Raw genomic sequence first — 15,538 nt, 5'->3', positions numbered from 1 at the left:
TCATACCTCTCTTCTTTCCCTCACCTTTCTTCAAATCTGTGTACCTATTATCTATCTATCTATCTATCTATCTGTCTGTCTGTCTGTCTGTCTATCTATCTATCTATCTATCTATCTATCTATCTATCTATCTATCTATCTATCATTTATCTACCATCTATTTACTTATAATCTGCCTGTCCATGTAATGTATCCAGCAAACAAATAACCAATTAAAGGCAAGCTGAATCTTTAAAAGTTCTCTGTAACTCTTACCAAAATAGAGTTCTCAGTTTTTTTTGCCCAGGAAATGCCACCCCAGAAGGTGGTAAATTTGAGACCAACTTGGCTTTGTGTTTCTCTTGGGGCTCCTAAATCTAAGAAATGGTTTCCTACAGGCTCAGTATTTTCCTTGTTGGAATTTATTTCAGTTTTCTTTGTTTCTACTTTAGAAAACATGCCGCATGAATAATGATGCCTCCAGCAGAGGAATCACTCCAGTGGCACAATTTAAACCTAGGACACATCCTGCCCTCACTTGCATTTGTATTGTGCCAGCACAGGCAGTAGGAATTGTGCCCACACACGAACTGGCAGCATTGAGGCCTCAAGGTTATCAATTATGAACATGGAAAAGCCCATTTATTCATTCCAAGATATTTGAGGCAAGTGCTTCTGAGGCAGACTCTGGAGCCCCCTTACTTCTTGTTGATCCCTGTAGTGGCATCCGACTTGGAGGGTAGCACACAGCAATAAATGTCCTCATTGTTTAGTGCACTAGAGGAGAACAAAACAGGACTTTAAGATCAATCTCACAGCCTCAGCAGAGTAAAAGTTAGAAGTCAGTAATTCCATTACCATCAAAGAGCACTCTATGCAACAGGATTTTCTAAAGTAATATTGAGTGAACATTTGGGGAATATCACCAGTGTGTTCATGAAAAATGAAGGAGTGTGCACATCACTTAGAGTGCCAATGTCTGTAACTTCCCTACAGTGCATCTCTGAAACAAACATCTTGCTTATCTTATCGGTAAAGAGAGATAGACAAAACATCAGGAATGGACTTTTGCACAGGGAGTGAGCAGAGACAGCTTTATTCCATCACACTGAATTAATAGAGAGTAAATAAGAAAATGTCACTGGCCGATTTGGTGAAGTACAGATGGTAGCGGTGCACAAATTGTACATTAGATATCAGTAGAAGAGCTTTAGATTTATGCCTGCACTCATTGATTTGACAGCTACTGGAGATGCCTCTTTTGTAAATTAAATTGAGAGTTCCATCAACCCCCACCACCCAATGAGGAAGTAAAACCAGCAAGACATTTTTTAAAAGAGGTACAAGGCACCACACCCTCCACCACGCAGCAAAGGGTAAAACAGACTGGAAGCCTGTGTGTGGAATCTGAACGCGGAAGGGTGGGAGACTGAGCAGAGGGGAGGGGTTTCTTTTTGGTTTCTAGCTGGCAAGCAAACCCCGCAGCGATCCTGCCTCTTTTGGCTTAGAGATGTTGAAAACGACAAGCAAAGTTTTGTCTTTGTTCCCTGCTTTTCATAAAACCAAAATCTAAAGCCTGTAACTCCCTCTTGTCCCAAGGGAGAGTGTGTAAAAGGGAGGGAAAAGAAGCTGTGTGGGTGAGGGGTGGCAGAGCAGATCCGGGGGACAGCGGAGGAGAGGAGCAAGCCAGTCTCTCCTAGGAGGGCGTGGATACCGGTGCAAGCTCGAACAGGTCCAGCCTTCTGGAGACCTGTGCCAACAGCAGGAGGGGACAGACGGAATCTCTGTGGGCAGACCCGGGTGTGGATCAGCGGAGAGCGTCCATCTAGAAACTCCCCTGGATCCACCCAGAGGCTCTGGACCTTGTTGGTCCCCTTTGCCTCTGTGAGCCCGCTTAAGGAGAAGTTTTCCCAAGGGAAGGTACCCGACAGACCGGGCGTCAGAGGAGGCTCAGGTGAGTAAATCTGCGCGTGCCTTGCTAGGAATGGGGCTCTCTCAATCTGTCCTTTCGTCAACTCATTGAGCGAGGTGGAGGAAAATCAAGGGCTTGCTCCTGGGAAAAGAGCAACTCTTATGAAAGGGAAATAGTGCACAATCCAGGACTCCATCCTTGCCCAAAATGGGAGTGGCTCAAGGTCCCTTCCCTAACCTGAGAAGAGGCACCGCCTTTCCTAGCACCTCCGATGCTGGTGGTTAGGGCTGGATTTTCGACAGCTCCAGGTCACTGGATGTAGTAAACATCTTCCAGGACCCCCGCACCCTTAAGCTCTCAACCTTCCGTAGGCTGACCTGTTTCTTCCTACATAGCCACCGCCCCCTTCCTTACCCTCTGGAGAGGATGCATGCCCTCCTGTAGATTGTAGCCATCTGGGAGGCGAAAGTGAGGGCGCGAGGTGGGGGGGGGGGGAGTTCTACACGTCTCTCCAATGTCCACCTCTGGCTCTTGGAGGTCCTGATTCTCTCACCCTGGCCCTAAAGCCCCTATCTAACCGCTAGTCTCTAGAGATAATTCTTGGTTGCAGTGGCGTTCCCTAAATGCCTCCAGCCTGGGATGAGCGATCTGTGAACCGCTGGCTTAGGAAAAGATAGAGGCATAGAGCACTTCACCTCAACAGAACGCAGTGGGGGCGAGAGGGCAAGCCGGGAACGGGGGGTGCTGGTTGCCATGGCTCCCTGGTAACTGAGCCGGGGGAGCTGGGGATGCCAGTCATGGACAGACAGTCCCCTTTTCCTCTTTGTGTCTCCCCTTGTCCTCTTTCTCTGTCTCTGTCTTTCTCTCTCTTTTCCTCCCTTGAGTGAAAGTGTACATGGGGAGGGAGCAGGGAGCAAGTGATTAATTTGGAGAGCTGGGATTGGAGCCGAGAGGCTAGGGGGAAAAAAACGTCGTTTTCTCCATCCCCACTCCCTTTGGCTGCTAAGAACCTCACTTTCTCAGCCAGGGGAAAGGCTGAGGAATTCCTCCGAAAAATCTGGGGCGGGAGGAGCGGCAGCATCATGGTCCAGGTACTGGAGCCCAAAGCCCCGAGAGGGAGCTGGGCGGGTGGTCTGAGGTATGGCGGAGAGGGTGGGCGCGACTACAGATTAGCCACCAAGCACTATCAGGTGTGCGTGGCATTTTGCACATGGGGCGAGGAGGTAGCCCCTAACTCAGCCTAGGGAGAAAGGCGATCAATACCGCCCCGCTGGCCAGAACTGCGAAGAGTCTGCTAGCGGCAGCCAGCTGAAGGTGTGTGCACAAAAGCACTCTCCCGGTGAAAGGCTAGGGGAAGGGGGAGATAGCGCGTGCGCGAAGGTGTAGGCACAGAGCTAGGTAACTCTTGCAGGTACTTCAAGGTAGTCTCCTGGAGTGTCTACCTGGTTTGGAATTTTAGCTCAACCTCCTCTGGGATGTGTGAATCGGAGTCATTTACTCCATGCCTCAGTTTCCCTCTTTAAATAATAGGTATCATCCCATTTTGAGTTGGAAGACTGGACTGAAATTGTCCAAGACGGGCAGTTTAACTGCCTTCTCTGATGAAAATCATTCAGAAGTCAACTGTTCTAGACGGTATTACTGGTACAATTAATCCTCAAATTAATGAGATATGGTAGATTATTGTTTCTCGGCACTTTTATGGAGGGCAGAATTCTGTGTTTTCTAATTTTAGAAGAGAATATTTATAAAATGTATTAATAACCAGTTCAATTCATAAATCTTGTTTATAGCAGATTAAAAGAGAAAAACTGAGCAATTGTTAGATTGGCTGAGTCCAGTGTTGGACAGAAGGCAGAAAGCTGCCCCTGGGAAAAACTGGTGACAAGAAAATCCAATTTCTTCCACAATTTTCCATCTAGGATTTGAGCTCTTCTCTCACTTGCTTGTGCTGTTGCTAGACTTGTCTCAGTTTTAGTCTCTTTGTGATGCACCTATCTATGGCTTTGACAATTTAATTTGGCTATAGAGTCTAAAATATATCTGAATCTCCCATCTCAGGGTCTTCAGTGCTCCAATGGATTCATCTCTCCTAAGGCAAAGTGTCCTGCTGTCATTATTTGAATGCTCCAGAATAACTGATATCTAATACATAAAGATAGATGGTATTACTAGGTGGTTGTGGGTACTGGCTGTAGCAGCTGACTAGAATCTTTTTCAGGAAATGCTTCTATCAAAGAAGCATAGGACTATGAAGATAAACACACATTTTGCGTTTAAACTTACAGAACTCTTCCTGCCTTGCTAGCACCTCATGGCTGTATCAGTTTTATTTATCTGGCATTGTACAATCCGAGTTCACATCATCCAAAATGCATGGTATCTTTGTGTTAATGCCCACCCCCCAGTAAGACAACTTGCTTTAAATCAACTTTGAGAAAACATTTCCTTACTAAAATATGTGTATACTTTGGTAGATTTTAGACAACTGAGCCAGGTAGATACCAGTATCTCAAACATCTTTATGCATTTCCTATTGAAATATATTCCACTGAGAAATACATTATCTGTAAAGAAACCTGCCCTTTATATTTATTTCTAAAATATTTGGAGATAGGAGATAAGTCAAATCTAAAATTGCTTTGTTGAAATAACTTGGCCTGGTTCATTTTTCTGAGGAAATAAGGAAGAGCTGACCTATTAGTTTTAATCGATAAAGGGAAATAAAGTAACAGAGAGGAATTCATATCTGATAGGAAGGGATGATCTCCCAACCCCCCAAAAAATAATGCTATGAGCATCATCCGTTCCAAGAGTGGAGTAGTGCTCCACAGTAAGCATTGCAGCACTCACCTCCACCGTTTGTGTCATCTTTAAAAGGGACCTGGAGGAATTAGTGTGACAGCTTGTCTGAAATCCACGTGATCATTTACATATTGTCTCCCAGGAGCTCTGGCACGAAAGGTTCTATTTATTGGAAATGATTTTGCCCCTTGATTGATGACAGCCAACACTATGATAGGATGTCATCTGCTCTGGAAACACAAATTTCACTTTTCACCATTTTCTCTTTTCCTTTACAAATCTGAGCAGCCGTGCACTTGGAAAAAAGGCTTATGGCACCAGACAAAGGGCAGCAGCAGAAAATGTGACAGATTGGAGGCTGTTGAGCCCTGAATTTGGGGTACTAATTAACGTGTCCAGGTGTAATCAAGAGGATGAACATGTCTTTCTACAGAGCCCGTTTGCAGTGGCAAGCTACATTTTCGGATTCAATCAGTGTTCCATGCTATTTTTCAAACCAACTCTGAGAATACTGTATTTTCAATTATGAACATTTTGATTACAGCTCCATCCTAAGTAATTCAGTCTGAAGAGAATGCAATTATTATGGTGATTTACATACAATATGCTAAGTTAACATAGCTAATGAGTGAAAGCATAATATTCTTTCTCCTCATTCCTGGAAAATATTGTGCTAAGCATTCTTTGAAAGAAAAGATTACCTTCTTCGCCAGCACTTGGAGCCTACCTACAAGTAGACTTGGCACTGAGCCATGTTCTCTGCTATTAAAGGGAAATCGCTCACATTTTGGAGATCACGTGTCTTTTCTTACCCTTGGGAGGGACTGGAAACAATTCTCAATTTAATTAGATAGGGTGCTTCCTCTTTTCTGTATATATTTCTTAAAAGGAAGAGCCTGCATTTTCTAATTCGGGGGGCTGGTTTGCACTTTAAACATTACTAATTGCTACAGTTTATTGTATGTGTGTTGCAATCTTGTGGTAAGTTAATTATAGCTTTCTCATTAGCACCATGTAGAGAATAATGAATTAACACATGCCTTTGATCAAAAGAACATCTACGTTTATCTGTGGAGAATGAAAGTGTTACTGTGTTACCAAAAGTCACTATAATTTTCCCACGAAAATCAAATTGAGTGAAATTCTCCAGCAGTATATTAGGAAGCTTGTTGAATGAGTCAGATTGATCACAAACAAGAAAGAGTAGAGCTGTGGTTGCTTGGCAACCCAACATTATTCTGCAATTTCTTCTGGTATATTTATCCAGTATACTAGAAAATTCTGTTTTGTTAATGAATGGTTTTAGGGAGTGCACAAATAGACCATAACTAATTGAGATTTTTATGTATTGTAGATTCAAAATGATCCTACTTACCTTTTCATTGTGTTTAGATAATTAAAATATAAAAAACTCTACTTTGTTTTCATATTTCACAATTTTCCCTAAACAATGTCTGTTTATTTCCACACAAATTGTTCCCATCAAAAGAATACAAATTGTTTATTTCTTTTGAAAGTCAAATCAGTAGGACTATGTGTAGGTGTGTTCATAAAAATAATTTCAATAAAAACCAAGCATAAAGCCTGAGGTAAAATGATTTGAGGTGAGATGAATTCTTCAAGTTATGATGTGAATTCATGGTTCATTGGTTGCACTGGCAATTGAGTAAGTTTAAGTTAGATATAGTCACCTCAAGTAACATTGGCAGATAGTGATGACAATAATAAATATATTTGAATTTGGAAAATGCATCAATACATTCTGTGCTTTGACTTTGCCTTATCATATTTTCCTGTCTGATGTTTGCTTGTATCTTATTTTCTCAGTAGTTACAGAAATAAGAAATCTACATAGCAGCTGACTCCCCTCTTGTAACCCCTTCCCCCCAAGTCTCAGAACAACAATCACACCATTTTTTCTACAGCCCATGATTTTTAGTGTGCATCACAATTCCATTCTCAGATTGCCAATTCTTTGAGGGCATGTGTTCCATTTTATGCACCTCATAAACCCTTAAAGGCCCTGGCATGGTAGAAAGCACATTGCTGTGCTGATGAAATGCAGTGGCTTTGTAGTTAGGCTACTGGGGTTCAGAATTGAAGTGGCCCTCTTATAGGTGTTGAAGCGAAGGCATTTTAACTCCAGATTGATTTCATCTGTAAAAATGGCTTATACGCCTAGTTCATGCTTATTACTGTGAACATTACATGGACACTTTATCCAGAGCTCATAGCGCTTATTAATTGCTTAATAATTTCCAGTTTTTTGATTCATTTTTGTCTTCCTATAACATTTTAATGTGTGAAGAAACAAAAACAGATAAATGTGTGCTTGTGTAGCCCTTCACATGTGAACATACATGACCTGTGAGTCATGGTACCATCAAATTTTATTTATATTAGTTATATGCACATATATGTATAGCTTCTTTGTCAAATCCTTCATAGATCCTGAGTGGTGGTTCTTTTATTTATTTTTATTATATTTAAATAACATTTTTTAAATTTATTTTACATACTGACCACAGTTTCCCTCCCCCCATCCCATCATCCCTGTCCTGTGTAGTGATATATTATTTGTATTTTGATAAATAAATCTTGCCTGAAGGCTAGAGGCAAAGCTAAAGCCTGCAGAGTTCAGGCAATGCTGACATACACCTTTAATCACAGGCAGACAAAATCAGAAGGATCTCTGTGAGTTCCAGGCTACCCTTGGCTAAACAAGATCAATGCAGAAACAAATTCAGGTGGTGGTGTTGGCTCACACCTTTAGTCCCATTTTAGAGAGTCACACCTTTAATCCCAGCACTAGAAGGAATATAAAATGGGAGGAGAGAAAGGTTCAGTATGATTAGTTTGTGGTCACCCAGCCTTGGTCGAGGTAAGACTTCTCTAGTGGCTTGTCTGTTTTTCTTTTCTGGTGTTTTGGTTGAACTTCAGTTTTTGTGTCTGGGTGTTTATTGGTCATGCAACAGCCCTTCACTTCTCATCTACCTCCTTTCCCTTCACTCATCCTCTGTCTACATTCAGAAAGAGGCTGAAGAGATGACTCAACCGTTAAAGGCTAGACTCACAACCAAATTCTAGTGGTTCTTAGTTGTGGCTGAAATGAGACATACCTGGAGGGAGCTGTTTAAATTGTTGTCCTGCCATGATTGCCGTAGGCTTGCATGGGTCTTCCCTACAATCCTGCAGGCCTGAGGATTGGCTCAGTTGCCCTGCTGTCATGAAGTATGGTTGGAAAAGGAAAATATTATCCAACCTGTGTGACTTTTCTTACTAAACTTTTTGGATCAAACAACACCTTATTCATTGAAAAAATATTAAATGCTCTTTTCATTTACTAACTATAATATCATTTTTTTCAATCAGCTATGTCTATGAAAATGGTAGAAAAGAAGGCACTATTGTGGTTTTGGGGATGCAGTAAGCCACAATGAATTTAAATGGTTCTACTCGGTTCATAGATTTGGGCTTAAACATCAAGATGCCTGGATCTTTTGAAGTCTGAACACATATATGCTTTACCTTATGGCTTCAAATGAGGCAGGAAGAGCAATTAGCTTTATATAAAATTACTATACAGGTGAGTTTCAGCTTAAAAACTTCTTGTGCATTGTCAAAAAAAAAAAAAGGGCAACCTTATCTAGGATTCAAATGTATACCCTTTGGAATGAATCTAGGCTTAATATGTGTTCTGCATGGTCCTGAAAAATTTCTAGTTAAAATTTTGATATATATATGTAAAAAGTAGAGATTTGAAGATTTCTATATGTCTTATTTTGGAAAAAATTCATGTAACTTGACCTGAAATTGTGAGTGTTAAAGGATGCCGTTGGTCTAAATTGAATGGCCAAACGGCACACTCCTTTGGGATATTTCTTTCTTCTTCTTCTGTTTTTCTTCTGACATTTTCATATTTTAGAGGGTCAATGGAAGAGATTTTAAATACGGGTCTACATATTTTTTTAACAGGGTTAAGGAAAATTAGCAAATTTGTAAAACAGCCTTGGGAATATTACTGGTCTTCACTGTAAGATGGAAACAGAAGTCACTAGAAGAGCTGAGTAGAACCTGTTGTTTTTTGACAGAGGCAAGTAATTACTGTCTAGTCACAAGACAGTATCATCTCCCTGCTGCAGTAGATGCTGCTCCATCTGTAGAGTAGTCAAATGGAACCACCACCTTAAACTAAAGGGGCCTAGTGTGTAGAGTCAAGCCGTCTTAGAATACAGCGGATTGTAGGAGAGTCCATTGTAGATCAGACTTGATAAACCTATCAAGACACTTCGTTCACTTTGGATGCTTCCAATGTATAAAATGTGAGCAATGAAAGAGGCAGCTTGAAGGGCCACAAACAAGTGTCATTAAATTTGCACTCATGACCATCTTTAGCCCTTTTCATTTGTTATTCTTTCCTCCTCCATTTTTATCACCCTAGATGGATGAATTCATATCTATATATGGGCTTCCACTGTGGCCTCCAACCTTCAGAACAAATTGTTCATCCACTGCTTTCCAAGACAAGGGCTGATGGAGTAGGGAGGAGAATGTCAAGGACAGCTTCGAGGAAATCAGGTTTGCTCTTTGAGCAGAGGTCCTTCCCCAAGGAAAACTGCTGCAACACTGGGGACCATGGTACCTGCGCTTAGGAAGTGGAGGCTCAAGTAACAGTCGCACTGCTACCATTGCCACCTAGACCTTTGGGTCTTTTCAGGGCATCCCTGTCTTTGACAAAGTCATATACACAAGGAAAGAATAAAGAAACCGATCAAGGGGACATTGTTGGGCAATTTGTGTTTCTGAAGCTAAGGGAGCAGACATTCTCCATGATAACAAAATAGAAGTAGGGAAGAAAAATGCAACAATTTTTGATGATGCTATTAGAGTTGATTGTGAAAAGAGTGTGCTACTGTGTTAGACCTTTGCTAAAGACTCTAAAAGGACAATATCCATTCATTATAATCTCTATTGCATCTCAATGGGTCCAAAATAAATGATCTCATCAGTAAATAAGGTTGGGAAGAAAATAAATACTGACCTTTTTGAGGACTCTACCACTCAAAACTGCTTTCCTATTAATTCAGAAAATTACTCATGAAATGGCCATTTAAAATCTTAATATCTTGTATTATACAAGGCTGTATGCTTTTTAGAGAATGTTCTCATATCCTTGACTTTTACAACAATGTAGTTAATAGAAGAGGGGAAGCTGGTAGCCTGTTTAATACGATAAAAATAAATGGACTTAAAGTCAAATAGCCAGCTAGGTAAGGGAATAGGAATAAAAGCTCAGATAATGTCATTTATAATGCAATTGAATGCTTACTCGATTGCCTTCATATTTCTTTATTTGATTCCTTCTTTGAAATCTATGAGAAAACATGCAAACAGTGGTGACTTTTACCTTCTCTTTTTTTCTTTTCGAATCAATAGATAATATGTGAGCTGCTGAGGGCTGTAATGAAACTAGGAAAATACTACAAATGTTACCTTTTGCTTTTCTAGGGTTGAATTCAGTCCTGACCAAAATAGAGAGCAGATTTCTATGAAGTTTTCTTAATTTTCTGTATTTAGTTGTAGGGTTTGGTAGCCGAGTGGGGTCAGTGAAAGTAACCAGTCATTTTAAGAAGGTTTATTTATTTAGCTGAGTGGGGTCACAAATATCTGCAAACCAAGCAAGTCTGAAGTATGGAGATTAGGAGTTCGAGATTTGCCTGAGCTTTATATGGAATACCCCATCTATGAATTAAACATTTACGGAATACTCACTTCATGCTAGCTGTCAGAGTAAAGATGAAACAGAAGCCACTCAGATAATTCCATCTATCACTGTCAAATGTTTACCCAGTGTTTCACAATCCCCATGTTAGTAACCTCAGGAAAGTACTTTTGTCATATTACCCCATTTTGAGTAGCACAAACATAGAAGGGGCCTTGTTCAAAATGACACAAAATTGCTGGCAAGTGACAGTGACAGGACTCAAAGTCAGAGACATCTGCTTCCCTTTCGCAAGCTCTTCCTTCCTACTCTGCGCTGCATTTGAGGCCACTATCCCATGTCAGCATCCTTTCTTAGACTTTTCAGTTCCCAAAATTTCATTCCCAAAAGTTTCTATCAGTGCCCTCTTTAAATGCCAGCGCTTGTTTTCACTATAGAAAAGCATTCTTCTTTGTGATCTATCCAAACTTACTTGCTATGTACCTAGTTATTCAAGGCAAACATGAGAAAGGGAGAGGAGTCTTTTAAAGTCACATAGAGTACATACCTATTCTAGCTGTGGTGTCATGTCAAAAGAAGCATTAAAATCTTTCATGCAATGGCATCATAGTGAGGAATGACCGTTGAGAGAGACATTTGCTGAGTGGAGACAACTATTTTAGTTACAGTTCTTTTGGGATTAAATGCTCTGAAAATGTCAACTTAAGGATGAAAGAGTTAATTGTGATCATGTTTAGCTATGTGGTGTGAAAGCTGAAAAGTCAGGAGCTTAAAAGAGTGGGTTACAAAGAGCAATGAGGGCTGCTGCTGCCTGCCTCGCTTTGCTTTCTTTATGTGGTCCAGGATCCAATGCAGAGAATGGTGCAACCAGCCCAAGGTGGTAGTGGGTCTTTCTACCTCAATTAATCAAAATAACTTTCATAAGCATGTGCACAGGATTGTCTCCTATGTGGTTCTGGATTTTTTCAAGTTGACAACATCATGGTTGCATTTATGTTCCCTAGTTCTTATGGCAGAAAATGAGTACCACTGTATGTAGAAGCCAGCATTTGCTCTCTCACTAGAGTTTGCTTACCATCTTTACCATTTCTGTGTTCCTGAAGAAATGCTTTGTTGCTCTGTAACGCGAATGTGCATGTATTTCTCTCACATCTGGATAGTATGTATATTTATTTGCATATTATTTATATATAATATTGGACATATATCCAATGTGTGTATTACATTATGTGTTTGGCATTTATGAATTAAGATAGTAATAGTTAGAGACCAGATTCTCTATCCCACTTTGTTGTTGTTGATCTAGAGCCTAGTGATAACACTGTTTATATTGGCACCTGTCAAGCAATATAAAGTTGAAGTGGAAAGAAATACAATTCTTTTTCAGGAGTTGGTAAAATATACTTGGGAGTTGTGGGAACTTGTTTATTTAGAAGTAAATACAGATTTGTTAGTATTTTAGTGTGTACATACCAATAGCATTCTTTTTTTCGATTTTCTTTTTTCTTTTCTTTTTTTTTTTTTGTTTTTGTTTTAAGACAGGGTTTCTCTGTAGCTTTGGAGTCTGTCATGGAACTCCCTCTGTAGACCAGGCTGGCCTTGAACTCACAGAGATTTGCCTAGCTCTGCCTCCCGAGTGCTGGGATGAAAGGTTGGACACCAGGGCCCAGGATATAGCATTCTTAAATGCTAATTGACTCCCACAGACTCCTTTTTTTTTGTGAAACTGATAGTGTTTGTTAAGAATGTGGTTGTTTTTTTGTGTTGACTAGAGATTCTATTTTCTTCCATTGTATATACTGTTAGGCCTTTGTTTAACTCCTTCTGCTCCTCTAGAGTATAGAGATAGGATATATTTCTATAGTGTATAGTATATATTTGGTTTGTCATAAAGCATGTTTATCACTATGTTGTGAATATAAATATTTTCTTAACTTGCTGTATACAATGCATCTGGTATCACGAAATTCATACACTAGCTAAAAATGTGATGCTGTAAAGAATCCTTCAGAGCTTGTAGCTTTGACTTGGCAATAAGCAGGGAAACAGAAATAATAACTTTACCATCTGCATCCTACACCTTATACAGACATGAATAATTAATTGGCTACTTGGAGTTATTTGTTATTGCTCTGTGATATGAAATGTGCTCTATTTTCTGTGGAGATCAGAGTAATGGATTAAAATAGAAACCAAACAAAACTTTTCAAAACTGACCTTGATCCCATTTTGCTTTACGACGTCTGGAAATTCCGAGAGGAGATAGCTGTCAAAGGGTCTCAACAGTCTAGCTTTTCTATATCTGCAAGTTTCTGCCTCTAGTTGATTTAGGCTGAATAGATTTTGTACACAATTGATGTGCTTGAAGTTAAATTAAAGGACTAAGCGCTCAGGTGCACCTTAATATGTGCTTTTGTGAGTCAAGGTCAAATGAATTGGATTTGACCTTAAACATTGCCCCTTTAATAAAAGAAAGTATGTGGTTGGTGGGGGCTACCATCAGAGAAAATGTCTTCCATTCATGTTTTAAAATTGATATGAATTGTTTAAATGGAAATTAACATATGTGCACAAAACCTTTTGAAAGTTATCTTCTAGTTTCCTGTTTCACCAGCTATAAACTGAGGATATGAACAGCATCTATTGTCCCCTTCAGTGGCATTTGGAGGATTCATGAGCTAATATTTGTAGAGTGCTTTGAAGATAAAGGTGTCAGCTATTATTATTACTAATAAACCATTTTTCTCCAGTGCTATTTTGGACAGCAGCCATTAAAAACCCATTACTGTATTTAACAGTAAAACAATCTGCTACAGCCTAGTATTTACTACCTCAATTAAGCATATGTCCCACTTCTTTTGCCCCTCCAAATAAAGAGCTGGTAAGAAGGGACATAAAGGTGTGTCCTGTCATTTCCCAAGCTCATCTAAGTACTGAGCTTGTGTCGTTTGCCTGTCTCTGGAGAAAGCTGGGATCTATACTCCATGAGAAACAAGTTGGGCAGCACCTTTGTTTTTGTGGTTTATGAAAGGCATGGATCATTAACTTCTGGGCTTTTTACCCATCTGCATGTATATTGCAGTTTATTATCTTTGAAGGTTGAATTCAGCTATCTTTTTCATTGCTTGGCACTGATACCAAGAATGAAATTGACTCACACTGGGGGTTGTAGATATGTGTATGCATGAGAGAGAATTGTGCAATATTCAGAACTCAGTACTATGACTTAAGCTGAAACTGAAATAATTATACATCTACTTCCAGTTCACAAATATTAATAAATAAAATTGAAGGTCTTGAATTATATAGACTAATTTCATAAATGAGTAAGTTACTATGACTAACATATGGCATTAAATCCCAATTGAAATTTATTTCAATCTCTGTAGATGTCCTAAAATACAGAATGATATTGGCTAATATAACAACTCACATATTTCCAAAATAATGCTCATTTTAAAAAAGTTACTTTACTACAACAAATAAGAATAAATATAAAAAATAAATCAGTGCCTGTGTTGATACCTGCCCAGGACCATCAGTGGTAGCTACCTCTATATTTTTCAGCAATCCTGAAATTTGAATGGAAGACCTTCATTGTAACACAAATGTAGTTTTATCAGGAAAAAAATCATTAATCTATAGCACAGATTTTATTATAGAAAGCCCTTCCTCAGTCATTATTGCTTTTATTTTGGAAAGATTCGAATGAACACAATCATCTGTTTGATTTTAGTAGATAACAGGTCAGGGCGATGAGGGGAGTCTTACAGGATTATTCACAGAAGAAAGAGCTTACAGTCAATGTCTTTCCATCAGCAAGAGACCTTTAAAGTGATAGGTGTGATAACTCAAAAACCATAAGGCTAATGATCCTGAAGGTACAAAATAGTTCAAAATAAAGAAAATATATTGTGGTACATTACCTCTTGGAGTGCTGCTCATTCATCTGAAAGGCAGGTGGAACAACTCTTTTCCAGTACTCTAGCCGCTTAATAAGGCTAAGCCCCCAATGGAACACAAAACCTTTTCAAATGGTTCATTTTAGATTAGTGAATTAATAAGTATCCAAAACAGATGCTATTGTTCACAGACAGGGCTTTGCATTGTCCTTACAGGTGAACTGTGGCACATGTTTTAAAATTGATATCGCAGAGGGAGACCATGCTGTATATATACTGTTCCTATTTGATTGACTTCTGACGTCAGACTTACTCGATTTTCATCTTTTTCTCTGTTGAACTGCACATAAAGAATTTACCATATGACTTAAGGTATTTTAAATTCAGGAGATATTACAATGTTTGGGGTTTGAAGCACATGAGGTACGCAGAGGTGAAGTGTCTTTCTAAAGAGCAATGCGTTAGAAGAGAAAGTAGTATCATAGACAGAAGACAGACAGTCAGTAGCATGACTGTGGATCTGAGGAGAAGTCAGGCCCCCATGTTAGAATTTCAACTGTGGGTCCTTTCTTGTAGTTTTCATAGGCGTAGGGGTGGCAAGAATATTGACATGTTTTCTTTTTTGGTCTTCAATTGTCCATTAGTAAAGGTATCCAGTGAATGTTCAGTTAAGGTGATCAATAAAGATATTTGTGCTTGACCATTATTGAGGATTGGTGGGACATGGAAGACAAGAATCTAGGCAAACAAGCTGCCTTACTTATGCAAATGCTAATTTCTGTAGATACTGGAATTGATGCAGTTCAGCCAGAATGTAGTAATTTTACAAAACACCATGTCTCTGGCTAACAGGTAAATACTTTGCATATATGATTCTTAATGAATCAGTTGTTTGTTTTTGAGAAAAAAATATCTCAGAGCTTATGTATAGTTTTATTAGTCAGGGTTTTCTATGGAAACAGAACTTAAATAATATATTACATATACACCCAACACACACATATATATTTACATAAAATACGTATTAATCTTATATACAGACAGACAGACATATATGATTTATGAGAATGTCTTACATGCTGTGGTCCATCTAATCCAACAATGATGGTAAACCATTGCAGGTTGCAGGAATCCAATAACTGTTCAGTTCACAAGGCTGGATGTGTCAGTTGATGTTCAGTATATACCAGAATCCTGAAGAAGTAGGCTACAATGCCA

General features: G+C 39.4%; 1 protein-coding gene across 14 annotated transcripts in view; it reads left to right on the top strand.

Moving 5' to 3' along the window:
• Nucleotides 1–1,331: 1,331 nt before the first annotated feature.
• Chl1 (cell adhesion molecule L1 like) overlaps nucleotides 1,332–15,538 on the top strand; it is a 207,511-nt gene continuing 193,304 nt past the window's right edge. Inside the window, exon 1 of one of the 14 annotated variants that reach the window (XM_075983320.1) lies at nucleotides 1,332–1,933. The gene's annotated coding sequence lies outside the window, so the exon portion shown is untranslated. Of the gene's footprint in view, nucleotides 1,934–2,560; nucleotides 2,983–15,538 lie in introns of those variants that run through there. The other 13 variants (XM_075983328.1, XM_075983325.1, XM_075983315.1 and 10 more) reach the window with 13 other exon arrangements.

Source organism: Microtus pennsylvanicus, chromosome 8, assembly GCF_037038515.1.
Source record: "Microtus pennsylvanicus isolate mMicPen1 chromosome 8, mMicPen1.hap1, whole genome shotgun sequence".
Taxonomy (NCBI): Eukaryota; Metazoa; Chordata; class Mammalia; order Rodentia; family Cricetidae; genus Microtus; species Microtus pennsylvanicus.
This window is presented reverse-complemented; position numbering and strand designations above follow the sequence as displayed.